A 17748-nucleotide genomic window follows, 5' to 3' on the forward strand; every position below is an offset into this window, starting at 1 on the left:
CATTCTTGCATTCACCCTATGATACAACCCCAGTAAAACACAAACTCAACAACATATTCCAGATAAAACAGTACAAGTAGAAACAAGAAAACATGCTGCCATCTACACATGACTGGCATATACTTGCAATAATTAGAGTAAACATAGCAGCGGTTGTCCGTCTTGCAGCGGTATTGTAACTGCTCTATATTTGTTTTAAAGTTCCAGCAGCACCACCACATTAAGAACCAACGTGTTGGCCATCTTGGAGTTTTAAAACAATGACACAATATGGACAGCATTTCTTAGTGGTCTTCTGGTTTAGAGGAGATGGCCATGTGGGATGTGACGCACGGCACAAGAAATGACCAGCAAACAAGTGACCCGTGTGCGCGGCCTGCAGAGCTGTCGCATCTTCTCAAGAAACATTACAATATAAAGAGGAGAAACAAAGAAATGAAAGGGGAACCATAAAAGGAGAAAATTCACAACTAAAGGATTGGCCAACCTGCCCTGACACTGAAGTGCACTCTTTATCAGGTGGCTGTACACAGGACCAGAAAATGCCGTCACGGGGCAAGACAGCCAATGTAAATGACACTTAGACAGTCCAATGGCACAACAGAGCTAACCCATAGGCCTCCTGTTTATCTATATGGATACAGAGCTAACCCATAGGCCTCCTGTTTATCTATATGGATACAAAGCTAACCCATAGGCCTTCTCTTTATCGATATGGATACAGAGCTAACCCATAGGCCTTCTCTTTATCGATATGGATACAGAGCTAACCCATAGGCCTTCTCTTTATCTATATGGATACAGAGCTAACCCATAGGCCTCCTATTTATCTATATGGATACAGAGCTAACCCATAGGCCTTCTATTTATCGATATGGATACAGAGCTAACCCATAGGCCTTCTCTTTATCTACATGGATACAGAGCTAACCCATAGGCCTTCTCTTTATCTATATGGATACAGAGCTAACCCATAGGCCTCCTATTTATCTATATGGATACAGAGCTAACCCATAGGCCTCCTATTTACCTATATGGTTACAGAGCTAACCCATAGGCCTTCTCTTTATCTATATGGATACAGAGCTAACCCATAGGCCTCCTATTTACCTATATGGATACAGAGCTAACCCATAGGCCTCCTATTTACCTATATGGATACAGAGCTAACCCATAGGCCTTCTCTTTATCTGTATGATACAGAGCTAACCCATAGGCCTCCTATTTATCTATATGGATACAGAGCTAACCCATAGGCCTCCTATTTATCTATATGGATACAGAGCTAACCCATAGGCCTCCTATTTATCTATATGGATACAGAGCTAACCCGTAGGCCTCCTATTTACCTATATGGATACAGAGCTAACCCATAGGCCTTCTCTTTATCTATATGGATACAGAGCTAACCCATAGGCCTTCTCTTTATCTATATGGATACAGAGCTAACCCATAGGCCTTCTCTTTATCTATATGGATACAGAGCTAACCCATAGGCCTCCTATTTATCTATATGGATACAGAGCTAACCCATAGGCCTTCTCTTTATCTATATGGATACAGAGCTAACCCATAGGCCTTCTCTTTATCTATATGGATACAGAGCTAACCCATAGGCCTTCTCTTTATCTATATGGATACAGAGCTAACCCATAGGCCTTCTCTTTATCTATATGGATACAGAGCTAACCCATAGGCCTCCTATTTATCTATATGGATACAGAGCTAACCCATAGGCCTGCTCTTTATCTATATGGATATACATTTGTATATAAGGATTACTGTATTATTTAATCTTTTTAATTACAAGGCAGCGAAGAAGAAATTTTAGCAAAATTATTACAGTGCAAATCTTCTCTCCCAAGTGTTCGTCAGAGGCAGTAACAAACACAAACATATTCACTGCAAAGGTAATCTGACATTTCATTTAACGAAATATCTGTAGGCTTGAATAAAGAGACCTTACTCATATTTTTTTTGTTGAGTTTTATATAGTGCGAACTCGACCTTTGGTATCAGAGCGCTTTACCCGAGTGCCAGTTGCATTACAGAGAAACACATTCATTTTGTTAGGAAGGGGAGATTAAGTGATTTGCCCTTAGTCACGGGATGTTGCGCGTCCCTGCCGAGACTCAAACCCGTTCCCCCAGCTTTGAAGTCAACTGCTCTTGCTGTTAGGCCACATCCTCTCCAAAATCTTATTGGTTTTAATACATACTTTCCACAATCAGTGTCAGGCCTACTGCGTTTATCATAACATTTCATAATTAACAGCACAGACCTATGGCAACAGAAATATTTTTTCCTAGTGAACCAATCAGGCCTGTAGTTGTTATCATTGGTTTATCACCATAACCACCTCAGGACTCCTGTGCGGAGACTGCGCTGCCCCACAAGGCAACCAGAAGAGATACAGCCAGAACATTATGGAGTAAACAAAATTGACACTGGACAGATTAAAATACTCTCTGCCAAGAAGGTGCAGCAGTGATTCTGACAGTATACATCTTCTCCGTCTACAGTTGGTCATCGGGGATATCCAGCAGCAAAACTTGGCTTTTGGTTATCCGCGAGATTCCATGTAACAAAATACGTATCCGTAGGTTTTAATACAGAGGAATAACAATCTCCTTTAAATGCCTATTGTCTTTAACACAGGGTCTACACAATCAATATGTCAGACCTAATGCTTTTATAATAAGTATTCATTATAAGCAACTTACGACCTTTATCACCGACTTATCACCATAATCAACCTAGCCTACTGTATTGGTTTTTAAGCCTTCCCAGAAGGCAGCCATCGGGAATACCATAAAAAAAATTACTAAAATGTATACAATACAGCTGCCAAAAACAATATAAAATCCCTACTAATAGAGGATAATAAGTATTACCATAGTGCAAACTGTCTGTCCTCGTGGTTTATTTAAGTGTTGTCACCAACACAAAAAACCCTTGTCTGCTACAAAGTTCTGTGAAATTTCATGTAAAAAAAATTCCTACCAACAGGCTTTAGCACAGTGTCATAACAATCTATCCATAAAATCCTATTGCCTTCAACACCTGCTTTTCCACAGTGAGTAAGGCCTACTTGCTTTGTCATATCTTTATTATACACAGATCTAACCTAGGGAATCCGATATAAATGTTCCCAATGAACGGATAAGGCCTCTATCCTTGATCATTGACTTGTCACCATAACCAACTCAAGCCCTCTGTACGGAGCATAAGCTTTCCACAAGGCAACCATCTGGCATTCAGTTCTAAAATTACAGATGTATATAAAATTACATTTGGCAAAGAAAAATACGGTCTCTCCTAAAAGAGGCTAACACGGATGAGTGCAGAGAATATCTTCTATCCCCACAGTTGGTTTGTGTGATCACCAACACCAAAACACTTGCCTACTACGGTAATCGACAAAAAAAACAAAATATGCAGATAGGTTTGACCCCAGTGTAATAAGAATCCTTCCTTGATAGTCTTTTGTCTTTAAAACATGATAAGGATGTCCGGCCTACTGGCTTTCCTCACAGTGAACACCCTGAGGGTTTGTCAGAGTGAGCAGACAACGCCAAAACCCTTGCTTACTGCGGTAACCTGTGAGATGACAAGTAACTAAATAAAATACCAGTATATAGCCTGCAACTCAATGTGATAACAACCAACTGTGAAAGGCTTACGGCTTTAATCGGTGTGTTTCACAATTAATACCTTCTATACCTTCTCACCATAACCAACCTGTGCCTACAGTTTGAGCGTACACTTTTCCACAAATAACTATCAGACACACAGTGGTAAATTAGATAGGTATACAAAGTTACTGTTGGCTAAGAAAAATACTATCTCTTACAACAGCTTAACAGGGATTCCAATAGAGCAAATCTACTGTATCCACGGTTTATCGCAATGGGTGAGCAACACCAAACCCGCTGCCTACTAGGGTAATCTGTGAAATTCCATGTAACAAAACCTATAAACTTCAGCATAGAGAAATAACAATCGACAATTAAATGTCCATCAACTTTAACATATTCTTTTCACCATAAATATATCTGGTCTAGTACCTTTACAAAGACATTTAAATATAAATAGATCGGGCCAGTAGTAGTGATTTCTGGCACACCACCATAACCAACCATGTCCTGCTGTATAGATTACAAACTTTGCCACAAGCCAAAAAGTGCAACATATGCAGTCCTTTAGTGTATGCACACAAATCTGCTCAAGCAAAGCCTGTACCCAGGGTCACCAACATGTGGGTGGTGCATAAGCAACTCTCTCGGCAGTACTCTCAAAGGTCTTTTATGTTGATCACATCAGGTCAAGCAAGAGTTGCTCAGTCAAGCAGACCTAAGCCTCCGTGTGGATTAATGTAGCCCTGGGTTCCCAAACACAAAACTTTACTCTGAGGTCTAAAGTTAAATCACCACCCTCACCCAATCTGTGCTGCTGCTAGAGAAAAACAAACACTGCAAATTATCTGGTTATCTAAAACACTCGAAAAGCACTACAATGTCATGTGTGTGCCCTTGATAACTCAAGCTCAGCAGCTGGATAGATAAACAGAATGATCACAGCTGTGTGAAGGGCAAGTACTTTTTTGGGTGGAAGCACACAACTTCTGCCTCATCAAATCATGTACTCCTGGCTACCAACATGTGGGCGGAGCCACCAATCCCTTCTTGGTGGTGCTTCTTAAAAGCTCTTTTTTAGGTTAATCACATGTTGTCTAGGGACAGCTGTGCTAGGATAGGCCTTTAGCTTCAGTTAATAGAGTAATAATAATAGTATAAATAGGTTTTCCCCCCATATATGGACAATAGACCGTAGCCCATCTAGCGGCATGCGCCATCACCAGGAAAGACTCTTAATACGAGCACTTCTACAGGGACTTTTTTCGCAGTCACACTGAATATTTCTATACCCTTCACTCTTGTTGTATCCATAACGTCTTGATGCTTAAATATGTGGGTCTACGGCCGTGAAGAAGTCCTATTATTGCCAGGGCCGAAACACATTGGCTGATCAATATTCATCTTCTGGTTTGATATTGAAGGATGATTGGAATAAATAAATATGAACTGCGAAGAATAACAAGCCAAAAAACGAGACGGATTTCAGGACTATCAAGCTAGACTTCCAGATCGATCTATTGATTACTTCTGTTCATGCATCGCATTGTGTGACTATATCCCTGGGGTTTCAGGGACCCTTTGTGTACTAGATGCTTTATATGGACAGAACGGGGCTGGTTTTAAAGTATGAGCTGTCCGAAGCGATCACTGGAATGGACTTATAGCGGCTTTTGAGGTTTTCTAATCAGGGAGAATTGAAAAATGTAATTTCCACACACCTAGGTTGATCATTTCTGGTGGATGGGCAAAGGCAGAGTGGCGCTCATCTCTCCGTTAACTGGAAGGCTGTCAATCCAACACATCTTCCAAAGGGTACAAGGCCGCAAACCAGGGGCAACAAAGGAGACCCCGGGCAGGACATTCGCAAAGGTGCACTCAAGAGATCTGACAGAGGCACCACAGTTCTCTTTTTATGTTTACCGACCAACCATGGTTATCCGTGACAGATTCATGCTCAGCTATGGGTGCTTGAGGTTTAAACCTTGTTAATGTCAGCATGTTTGACCTTGTACAGGCTGTGGGGACTCAGGGGTACACCATGACCTATGTTTGGTGCATCTAGGGGCAATGATAATAACAGTGTTTCAAAAGATAGAATGTTCTTAGTACTATGGAAAACAGGCTCCCCCTATGACACATGTGCAGGACGGTGGAGACTTCTGCTTATCGGCCCCAAGACGGGATACCTGGCGTCAGTGTACCTCAGTGGGCAGGAGATGGATGTGCTATTAAACCAACCCTAGCGCCTCATTTAGGGGAAAGACAGATTATACATTTACCCATTTCCTGCACTGATCTTTGAACTTACAGACAGCACAAAATCCACACTCGGACCTCTCTCAGGAATTTTGAGTTAATCATAGTAGAAGGAACAGTCTCTTATCGAGTAAGAGAGGTCATTGTGCTAGTTAGAGGTTATTGAGCGGGGAGCTTGTCTCTTACAATGTTAGACAAGTATTGATCATATACATTTTACCTGTATGCGGCGGTCTCAATGTTAAGACGGTCACTCTCCATGTTATTAGGCAGTATGTGCAGAGGCTGTCGCAGATGATTCCAGACACGCTTCTGCACGGATTCCACGTTTTACTTGCAAGGGGCGGTTTCATGTGATCTTAGATATACGACATGTCTGAGGTTGATAGGCATGTCTCTAGTGATGCTATTCATACTGTAAGCATTTCCTGCAAGGGGCGGTCTCATGTGATCTTAGATATGAGACATGTCTGAGGTTGATGGGCATGTCTCTAGTGATGCTAGACATACTGTAAGCGTTTCCTGCAAGGGGCGGTCTCATGTGATCTTAGATATGCGACATGTCTGAGGTTGATGGGCATGTCTCTAGTGATGCTAGACATGCAGTAGGCGTTCCTTGCATGGACGGTCTCATGTTCATCCAACTAGACGACAAGCAGTCAGTAGTAGCTTTCCTCACGGAGACATGGCTGCGAGATAATTCCATGCCAGATGTGGTCATGGCTTTCCCAAAAGGCTATGCCATTGCTAGGTGTGATCGTGAAGACAGATGGGAGGAGAGAAACCATAATCTACAAAATAGGCTAAAAGGATAAGTCACACCCTTTAAAATCCCTGGGAGCGAATGCCTTCTTTTCTCACTTGAGTTTTCAGCTACCCCCACCTTCTCAGCGATACCGATATATCACCCCCCCACAGGCCCCGACACAGAATGTAGTTAAATACTCCCAGAACTAATAGCAGAACTGAGTCTGCAGAAAGCAAATTTCACACTAATGGGTGATCGCCATATACATCTTTAAAACGAGAATAAGAACAACATAAAAAATCTCATTCTTGGCATGGCCGCCTTCCAAATGACTCAACGCGTAAATCATCCCACCCACGAACTGGGCCACCTTCCGGCACTTATCTTCTCGGACATCAAGGAGCTCACATCAGATACCCCCATCCCAATATACTGGCCGGACCACCACCTAGTCCCCTTCTCTCTACGTACTTTATGCACATAACTAAACCTCCCAATCCCACTAAGCTAGGGCGATGCTGGTCCAAACTAGAGGCCATAAGCTGAGAACAGACCCTAGCAGAATCCATGCCAAGAAAGGAAGGGGGCATAGGGGAGAGATACAACAAATAGAGGACTGGCTCAAAGGCTCTCTGGGCTGTCTGGTCCACTTGAAGCCCAAGTCGTCCGACTGGACGAGCTCTGGTTTTCAGCAAATCTCCAGAAACTAAAAAAAGAAGCAAAAAAAGCGAGAACGAAAATGGAGAAAAACGTATAATGGGCACAGTAAGACATCATACTAGAAATAAGTAAAAAAATAACAAATAAAAAGAGTACTAGTACGCAATAAGGGAAGCAAGAGTCTTTTATTTCAGTGCCAAAATAGACAATTCTACCGATTCCTTTAAGGAGCTGTTCAGACTGGTAGACAACTTTATGAAGCCAGCTAAGAATCAAAGAGGACCCGCCCCCTCAGAGGAGCGCTGCGATATGCTCGCCAAATTCTTCCTAGAAAAGGTAAACAGCATTGTTCTAGCCATACCTAAAGATGCCACCCAGAGCACAGCCCTGGTCGCAGTAACACCGGCCAAAATCACACTGCAAGCCATCCCTCTGAGGACAAGGAAGCAACAGGAGAGACCCTCAGGACGATCAAATCAGGGTCCCTGCTCGATCCAGCACCCCCAAGACATACTAAGGAAAGAAGGAAGTACAATCTTAGCCTCAGTGACTGACATGTTCAACCACTCCCTTCAGAGTGGCATGGTTCCCGCGGCACGGAAACATGCTGTGGTTAAACCCCTCCTGAAGAAACCTTCGGCAGACTCCCTTCATGCAGAGTACTACAGACCAAGCTCCCAAAACCCAGGGGTTGGTAAAATCTTGGCGAGACATTTCCATTATACAGTAAGAAGTGTATGTGTGGTGGTCCTGAAAACACCCCTACACTGATGTTGTAAAGGCAGAAACAGTAGGCACTACTCTATAGCGGACTTAATTATGCTACAAGAGAGAGCACGTCATTCAGAATAATCTGTTACAAGTACATTATGCAGCACCTTCTGTGACATCACACTACTTACTGTACCCTTCTAAATACACATTGCTACAAAAGGGGTCCCAGGCCCTTAGAGAATACATAGGCGCAAGTAAAACCCATGACAGTCACAGCACATCCTGTGCGTAGTGTCAATCTTCCCAGGTATGGCCGAGCCTGCTATGGACGCACAGCGACACCCTTTATTTCAGCACCGTCCTGAATGACATCCGGAATAAAAAAGTTTGTGTAAAACATATAACGTTGCATCAGCAGAAAATAATATACACGTCCCTGTAATACATGAGGTGTCTTTTATAGTCTGTGGTTCCCAAGGGGTTTTAAAAATAGCTTTCAATTTTAGATTAACGCCGAGTTCACAATTTGAAGTATTTTAGAAACACTGCCCTTTTTTGGCACAACTGAACATGGTTGATTATGACACACATTATCTGGAGGTCTCATTACAAGACACTTTACGATAAAAGATCTCCGACCTTAAAAACAGGCGCAGAATATTTCCGATTCTGCAAAACCTTTACCGCCCCCTAATTCCTGCTGCTCTGAGAACACAGGAGAAAAAGTGGAAAGATTCATGACAGCATAAATCATTCTTTTCACCTTGTTTGAACTGCATTTCAATGTTTACATTTCCCCTTAGACACTACAGCTGAAGACCCTGGCCCAGACCTTCGCACTAACATTATCCGAGAATTCCCACATCTTTTAATGCCTAAAAAGAGCAGTCAACAAGCGAAAGGTGCCCATAATCTTTCATAACCTGTCGTGAGCTGCATTTATGTTATATGAATGTGTACAGCGCCTCCAATCACCTGCGATGATATCCAGGCGCTGTAGGACAATGCGCAGAGCTTATCAGGTTCACATTTCTTTCAACTAGAAGCGTTTCTTTGCTGAAACCAGCATATTACACAGCAAATAGTGGGTTATGTGGTATATATGGCATTCCACAATTATGAGGTAAAAGCGACGAGGTCACAATCCTGGAACTCAGGAAGCCCGGATTAGAAGTAAATAAATGGACGGCGGACCGCCTCTTAGGACTGAAGCGAGGGGGCTAAGTGCTGGTTATAGCAGGTGAATCTTACTCTTAACTGGTGCCACGTCACTCTGATGTACAGGAATGCATGCACATACCACAATAATGCACTGCGCCTCTGTGTAGCTGGCTCGCGACACGGGATACTGCACTCTGCTTCAATCAGTACAGATAACTCATAGCCCTAACCCTCACTTACTAAATGAATTTATTTTGCCTTTTTATGTAGTACGTGCAATACCTGGAGGTGTTGGAGCGCTTTTTCAATAAAACAGGTTTCGATAAAAATGGCAAGGTTTGTTGAAACACAGGTCGCACAGTCAGTCGGGGGTGAGGTGGGGGGGGGGGGTACATTACCAGGGGGTAGGTCGGCTGAGGGGATACATGCATTTCTCCTCTATATCACCCTGGCTTATATGGGGACCAGCGAAGAGCGACAAGCATAGGCGAGATGGGGTTATTTTCGCTCCACAGAAGAAGCAGACACAGGACTACATCTCCCAAAATGCACATCTGCCTCCCTCAGTAGACTGTACCACAGCGCACAACAGAGGCATACAATATTTCGTCTTTGCCTCTTTAAAAACACAAATGTGAATACCCTGTTCTTTAGTCGGGTGTCTGGACGTTTTGTAGGCTGGCACGAGAGTTTTTGCCCTATTTTGGATTTCCCTCCCGGATTGCCTCCCCTCCCCCCAGGGCTGGACACGTGCACTCACCCTAAATGACAAGTATATGTCGGAATTCCTCAGATCCGCATCTGTCAAGCCTACCTCGTGGGGAGTCCGGTGGTGTCTGTAGCGCCTCCGGGATACCGCGGACTTCAATGAACTGCACAAATATTCAAATGTTGATGGAACCAGGACTTTTCACGGGCCGGCCTCTGCTCCGAGACCTGCTGAACCGACCAGGCCGACCCCGGAAACAGGTCTGGGGAGGAGGTGGTGCGGCCGCGGAGCAGGCCCCGCCCCCTGGGACGGTCCCGGTACCGGAGCGGACTCTACCGTAAGGTGAGTGCAGCCCTCACTGATTCAGGCCCCGCCCACCGGCAGTGCAGGTACCAAAGCAAGCCCCGCCCTCAGGTAAGTCCCGCCCCCACCCGACCAGACCCTGCCCTCAGGGAAGTGCTGGTACCTGAACCAGCTCCGCCCTCACTTTACTGCTGCCCCCTCCCCCAAGGGGGGTGAAGGCACCCAAGGAAGCCCCGCCCTCAGGTAAGTCCCGCCCCCACCTGACCAGACCCTGCCCTCCAGGGAGGTGCAGGTAACTGAGCCAGCCCCACTCTCACGTACCTGCCCCCTCCTGGGCAGACCCTATGGGTGCAGGTAACTAAGCCAGCCCCACTCTCACGTACCTGCCCCCACCTGAGCAGACCATGTGGGTGCGGGTAACTGAGTCAGCCCCACCATCACGTACCTGCCCCCACCTGAGCAGACCCTGTGGGTGCAGGTAACTGAGCCAGCCCCACCATCACGTACCTGCCCCCACCTGAGCAGACCCTGTGGGTTCAGGTAACTGTGCCAGCCCCACCCTCGTCACTGCACTCCGGAGGGCCTGGAGAGGTGTGCAGCAGTAGGCATAGAGCTGTGCAGACTGGTAGGATCTGTCTGGGATGGTAAGATCACTGTAGGGGGCTTGACACCTGCACAGAGTGCCTTTCGGGAGGTTTGCAAGCGTGAAGCGCCTCGGGCGTGCAGCGAGGCGACAGGCGCTTGGAGCTGCGGCCTGTGAGGCTTTAGAATCAGGGTGTGCTTCCGGGGGTCCAGTGAGGCAGGAGAGGCTGAATACAGAGTCGTGGAAAACCCGGGGATGGAGTCTGACCGGGGCGCAGCTTCAGAGGGGTGTTAACGCCCTCCAATAAAATTATTTTGTGGTAATTAGCTGGGTAGGGGTGCTTTCAGTCGGTATGGTGAGGCGTCTGCCGCACGTCACCAGCGCTTTTTACACACAAACAAAACCGCACAGGCTCTCCCATCATCTCTCGGTTTTCAAAGTCTTCCAAAGTATTGGTTATTTTAACAAAAATTGTGCTTTTTCCAACCTAGTACCCCTCCCCCCGTATTCTATTCACCTCCCTTTCCACCGTAATGCCCCTCTCATGCGCCCTGCTTGTGTGTAATGTACGATACATTCCATTCCATCGCGATTATTGGAAAATCAGACCTGCCACCCCTGGTGACCGAGCCATGACCCTGCCTGTGACCAGGGCGGGGCAATGCTACGGGCTGGGTTTAGCGCTGCGAGGCACACCTGTAGGAGCTGAGCAGCCGGCGCCTGAGGGGGGCGCTGCAGCAGTGAACTCTGAAGTGTAAAGTGCTGCAGACTGGGATTACAGCCGTGGCATAAGAAGGGGGGCACTGTGCGTCAGGAGGTGCAGTGACTCGAGCAGGGGTACAGGCAGCAGGGACATTGTAAGGATTTCGGGGGTCCGGGGTCGAACTTATTTGGGGGGTCCTTTGTTTTATTTAATGCAGTTTTATGTAGCGCGAACTCTACCAAAAGGCGTCAGAGCGCTTTACAAACGAGACAGGCACGTTACAAAAGGAACACAAAATAGACTAAACACGCTCGCAAGGTACGAATATACAGGTACAAAGGTACACAAAATAGGCTGTTTGTTCGGAACAGTTTTGATCCAATGTGAGCACTTTCATGACGTTTTGGCCCGTCACTGACAGTGCAAAGGCACACTCGTCCACATTTTATAATTGTTACATTTAATTTTCAGGAATAGTTATGTGTGTTTTCAATCTTGTAACAGCAGCGAAGTCATATTACTGAAAATAATCTCCGACACCTTCCCATTTCTCATATGTGAGGTCCTGTTTTGATTTAAAATAAACTTTATTTACGGATTTTGCATGAAACAACCAATATTTCTCTTTAGAATGTCTGTAACAGACTCACACATCACTCACATTGCGGAGGGGGTGAAAGACTGGGGTCCTGGGCCAGAGACCACTTTTACCATTCCCTAAAACGTGTCTGGCCGGATGCTCCCCAGAAGAGTTTTAAGAGGCAGCTGTGCTGTAGGACAGAGATTGAAAGTTTCTTACCTGCCTCCCCGGCGAGGCACCTCTTTCCCTCGGCCGCGGGTGCTCCTGTCACTCCCTGATAATCCAGTTTAGCCCGCCCACGCCCCCTGGAGCTCACGCCCTCCCAGTGCAGCCAATGCTGCTCCCTCCCCAGGGATCAGGGGAGCCCGCCCACACCTGAGAGATCAAAGTCTGAGCGCCTGGAGCCGGCATCTGTCAGGAACTTCCGGCTCTGTGGGGGAGGGGGCGCAGTTACCACGTCACGTGCTTTGCAGGGGTGCCGCTGAGGCACTATGAGGTGCAGGGTGAGATGTGTGCACTCCTCAGGCAGAGACATGCAGTGTGGAAAGGAGGGTACGAGATGACAGCGCCCCCTGCTCTCGCACTGTGCTTTGCTGTCTCAGGTGAAGTCAGAAGGCGTACTGCAGAATTTAAGAGGACGCACAGCTCTCGTACTGTGCTCTGCAGAATTTAAGAGGGCGCACAGCTCTCCTACTGTGCTCTGCAGGGTTTAAGAGGGCGCACAGCTCTCCTACTGTGCTCTGCAGGGTTTAACAGGCGCACATCTCTCGTACTGTCCTCTGCAGGGTTTAACAGGCGCACATCTCTCGTACTGTCCTCTGCAGGGTTTAAGAGGCGCACAGCTCTCGTACTGTGCTCTGCAGGTTTAAGAGGGCGCCGCGCACAGCTCTCGTACTGTGCTCTGCAGGGTTTAGGAGGCGCACAGCTCTCGTACTGTGCTCTGCAGGTTTAAGAGGCGCACATCTCTCGTATTGTGCTCTGCAGGGTTTAAGAGGGCGCACAGCTCTCGTACTGTCCTCTGCAGGGTTTAAGAGGGCGCACAGCTCTCGTACTGTCCTCTGCAGGGTTTAAGAGGGCGCACAGCTCTCGTACTGTGCTCTGCAGGGTTTAAGAGGGCGCACCGCTCTCGTACTGTCCTCTGCAGGGTTTAAGAGGGTGCACAGCTCTCGTACTGTGCTCTGCAGGGTTTAAGAGGCGCACAGCTCTCGTACTGTGCTCGTACTCTGCTCTGCAGGTTTAAGAGGGCGCACAGCTCTCGTACTGTGCTCTGCAGGGTTTAAGAGGGCGCACAGCTCTCGTACTGTCCTCTGCAGGGTTTAAGAGGGCGCACAGCTCTCGTACTGTGCTCTGCTGGGTTTAAGAGGGCGCACAGCTCTCGTACTGTGCTCTGCAGGGTTTAAGAGGCGCACATCTCTCGTACTGGGCTCTTCAGGGTTTAAGAGGCGCACAACTCTCGTACTGTGCTCTGCAGGGTTTAAGAGGGTGCACAGCTCTCGTACTGTCCTCTGCAGGGTTTAAGAGGGCGCACAGCTCTCGTACTGTGCTCTGCAGGTTTAAGAGGGCGCACAGCTCTCGTACTGTGCTCTGCAGGGTTTAAGAGGGCGCACAGCTCTCGTACTGTCCTCTGCAGGGTTTAAGAGGGTGCACAGCTCTCGTACTGTGCTCTGCAGGGTTTAAGAGGGCGCACAGCTCTCATACTGTGCTCTGCAGGGTTTAAGAGGCGCACATCTCTCGTACTGGGCTCTTCAGGGTTTAAGAGGCGCACAACTCTTGTACTGTGCTCTGCAGGGTTTAAGAGGGCGCACAGCTCTCGTACTGTCCTCTGCAGGGTTTAAGAGGCGCACAGCTCTCGTACTGTGCTCTGCAGGGTTTAACAGGCGCACAGCTCTCGTACTGTCCTCTGCAGGGTTTAAGAGGGCGCACAGCTCTCGTACTGTGCTCTGCAGGGTTTAACAGGCGCACATCTCTCGTACTGTCCTCTGCAGGGTTTAACAGGCGCACATCTCTCGTACTGTCCTCTGCAGGGTTTAACAGGCGCACAGCTCTCGTACTGTCCTCTGCAGGGTTTAAGAGGCGCACAGCTCTCGTACTGTGCTCTGCAGGGTTTAAGAGGACGCACAGCTCTCGTGCTGTGCTCTGCAGGGTTTGAGAGGACGCACAGCTCTCGTACTGTCCTCTGCAGCCCGGGCTGAAACATCTTCCTGGGCACACACACAGCCCCCCCCCCCACCGAACTTCACAGGTCTTTAAAAGACAAAAGATACATAGTCCCCCCTAGGGTGATCCTTGAGCTTTACCCAGGCATAGTCTTTTAGTCTTTGGCTGGGAGTGGGATTTGGTCGGAGGCTATACCTCTGATTCCTTGGGTTCCTGCTGGACTCCCCCACCTCGGGATGCTCCGCAGGGTCTCTGGGACTTTCTGGTATGACTTCTTGGCTGGCCGCATGTTCATGTTCAGTTCTCGGTGGGGTTATCGCCTCTTCGCGTTGGCATGGCGGTGACTCGGCGAACGCAGGGTCATCATCTTCGTATTCCACGTTTTCTGATGGTTGCTCGGCGGCCTCCCACTCCCTCGGGACTCTCTTGAACCACAACGTATTTCGTGTGACTGCTCGAGTGCCTCTTACTGCCGACACCATGGTGCCCTGGATGTTGACGATTTCCCATATCTCGGGTTCATATGCGGTGCGATACTTCCAATTCGGGTACCTGTCCTTGAGAACTACTCTGTCACCAACCACGAGGGACATGGGTCGAGCCCTTCGAGCCCGACTGGCTCTATCATTAGTGAGTTGTCTTCTGTTCTGAGTGGCGTTCTGATCCAGCTCTGGTAGATTCCAGGTGGGGCCTGCCTACACGCAGTCCCTAGGGGCTTTTCGGAACAGGAGATGTGGCGGGACGCATCTGGTGGTGCAATGTGGTGTTTGGCGGTAGGCGCTAAGGAATTGAGACAGGCACTCCTCCGCTTCTTCTCCTCTCTCAACTCCAATTCAAAGGGCACGATCCAGTGTGCGCATGGACCTCTCTGGTTGCTTGCGGCCACTGTGGAGTGATCTTCCTGTGTTGCACACCTCTTGATGGCAGATATGTCTGAAAGTCTTTTCCTTGAAACAGCGGACCGTTGTCCGATCGGATCTACTCTGGTAGGCCCATCATTGCAAATGTCCGGTCCAATACCAGCTTGACATGTGGCAATGCTGTGGAGGGAACCACTTCCACTATTGGGAATCGTGAGTGAGAGTCTATAAGTACAAGAGTGTTCCTCCCGTCCGGGAATGACCCAAAATCAATGCTCAGCTTTGACCACGTCTCCGGGCACGGGTCCTCTGTGATCACCGGGTGTGGCGTTGGATCCTGGCTCGTTATGGTGAATGAGTGACAGTTGCGCACTTCTTCCTCCACCGCCGTGTCCATACTGGGAAACCACACCTTGTTGCGTAACCGCGCCTTGGTCTTGGACGCTCCCTGATGCCCTTGATGCACCAGCCGCACCCCTTCCTTCTGCAAGCTGGTGGGGATCACGATGTCTGAACCTCGTAGTATTATCCCGTGGGGGCCTTCTCTGAGCTCACTTTGGGCCCTCCAGACTTGCTGTCTGAACGTCTTCTCCGCGGCCATGAGCGCACTGGTGCCATCTAGGAAACGCTTCCAGCTCCGGTCTACCAGCGATGTTTTCACTTTACTGAGGCACTCGTCTCCTTCAGTGGCTCTCCCGATGTCCTCCAGTGTAAGGGCAACAGGGCATGCTTCCTGTGATATCATCCGGACTAATTCTTCAACATCTTCTGTCTCATCCTGTAGTGGAGCGGGAGGAGTGACATTCGGGTGGCGCTACAGAAAATCTGCCGGGTTGTTAGCACCTGGTCGGAAGACAACGTCAAAGCGACGTCTGTAACTGGATGGCCCACCTCTCTATCCGTGGAGGGGCGAGTCTGGCCCTCCCTGCGAACAACGGTACCAGTGGCTTGTGGTCTGTGACCACCCGGAACTCGTGGCCATACAGATATAAGTTAAAATGCTGGCACACCCACTTTATCGCCAGGGCCTCGTGTTCAATCTGTGCGTAGCGCATCTCCGTGGCTGTCAGCGCCCGGCTGGCATACGCGGTGGGTACCCACTCCTGGGCCTCTGTTTCCTGCATGAGAACAGCCCGAGTCCGACCGGGCTTGTATCCAGATGACTTCGGTACGCCTGTTGGGACGGAAGTAGGCCATGACTATGAGTGCATTCTTGACTGCGGTGAACGCATCGTCTTCCTTCGCCGACCATGTCCACGACTGTCTGGCTTTGGTCAGGAGCCGAAGAGGCTCAGAGAGGGATGCAAGGTTCGGGATGAAACTGGCACAGTATGTGGCCATACCCAGGAAGCTTCTGATTTCTGTCACATTCGTTGGTCTCGGCGCCGAGCAGATGGCCTCCGCCTTCTTTGGATCGACACGTAGCCCTTCTCTTGAGAAAATGTAACCAAAGAAGTCCCACAGAATCTTGGTAAAAGGAGCACTTGGCTTTGTGCAAGGTGAGGCCGTGGTCCGCCAAACGTTGCAAGGTGGCTCTGAGGTGGACGTGATGTTCCTCGAGTGTCTTGGAGAAGACTAGGATGTCATCACTCAAATTGATGACGCCTGACAGCCCAGAGAGTGTCTCTTTTATTGCGTTCTGAAAAACCTCTGCAGCCGAAGAGACGCCAAAACTTAACCTTTTGTACCGGCGCAGTCCGACGTGTGTCGAGAACATTGTTATGTTGCGGCTGTCCGGGTGGAGCTCCAATTGGTGGTATTCCGCGTTGAGATCTAATTTTGAGAACCAACGGGCTCCGTTCAAGTCCGCGACGATGTCGTCCATCGTGGGCGTTAAGTGTCGTTCCCTCTTTACTGCTTTGTTTGGGAGGCGCATGTCCACACACATACGGATGGCACAGGGCTGCTTCGGTTTTGGGACGACACCCAGGGTGTCGGGCCTGATACCTTTTCGATGACCCCCAGGTCTTCCAGCTTCCGGAGCTCCTCCTCCACCTGCGGCCGCAAGTGGAACGGCACCCTCCTGTGCCTCAACGCCGTCAGTCTGACCGTGTGGTCTACGTGCAGTTTGAAGGTTTTTCCTTTCAGACAGCCAAGGCCCTGTAAAAGCGCGGGAAAATCTTTTAGCATCTCCTCCGCGTGTAGCTCATGCACCTGATTCGCGCAGAACACTAGTTGAAGATCCTCCGCTGTGTGGCAACTGAGAAGGGTCCCCCGCTTTCCTCCTGTCACGTGAAATTTCGTCTTCAGCTCCTGGCCGTTACTGGCCACCATCACCTCCATTACTCCTCGCAGCGGGAGCGGGTCATCACTGTTGTAGGTGTAGATCTTGGCCTTGGACGGCCAGAGGGGCGGGCGAGGAGACAGTTTGTCGTATTGTACTCTGTCGATCACATTGACGGAAGCCCCAGTATCTATTAGGGCCTGTACCCTTGAGCCTGCGATTCTGATGTCGCACATCGGTGGCGGTCGCCTCCTGGAGCCTTCTCTGCCGACAAACGACATGAAAAATACATCATCATCATCATCGTCTTCCAGGTTGAAAACTGAGCGCGATGCGTCACTGCAGGGCCCGAGTCTTCAAACGTTAGCTGGCGTACTCCCTGTGCGGGTCTTCTTGCGCCAGGATTGGAGCGGCGACCGCCGCTGCTTCGGCACATTTTTGCGAAGTGGTTG

At 48.6% G+C, this 17748-nt stretch overlaps 1 protein-coding gene across 4 annotated transcripts in view; it reads right to left on the minus strand.

Annotated features, from left to right (window-relative positions):
* The window catches only part of LOC147717801 (uncharacterized), a 139465-nt gene extending 127124 nt beyond the window's left edge, over nucleotides 1–12341 (minus strand). The window contains exon 1 of one of the 4 annotated variants that reach the window (XM_086924589.1): nucleotides 12275–12341. The gene's annotated coding sequence lies outside the window, so the exon portion shown is untranslated. Of the gene's footprint in view, nucleotides 1–9937; nucleotides 10154–12136; nucleotides 12221–12274 lie in introns of those variants that run through there. The other 3 variants (XM_086924590.1, XM_086924587.1, XM_086924588.1) reach the window with 3 other exon arrangements.
* Nucleotides 12342–17748: the final 5407 nt, after the last annotated feature.

The sequence above is a fragment of the Lissotriton vulgaris genome, chromosome 5, assembly GCF_964263255.1.
Source record: "Lissotriton vulgaris chromosome 5, aLisVul1.2, whole genome shotgun sequence".
In the NCBI taxonomy this organism is placed as follows: Eukaryota; Metazoa; Chordata; class Amphibia; order Caudata; family Salamandridae; genus Lissotriton; species Lissotriton vulgaris.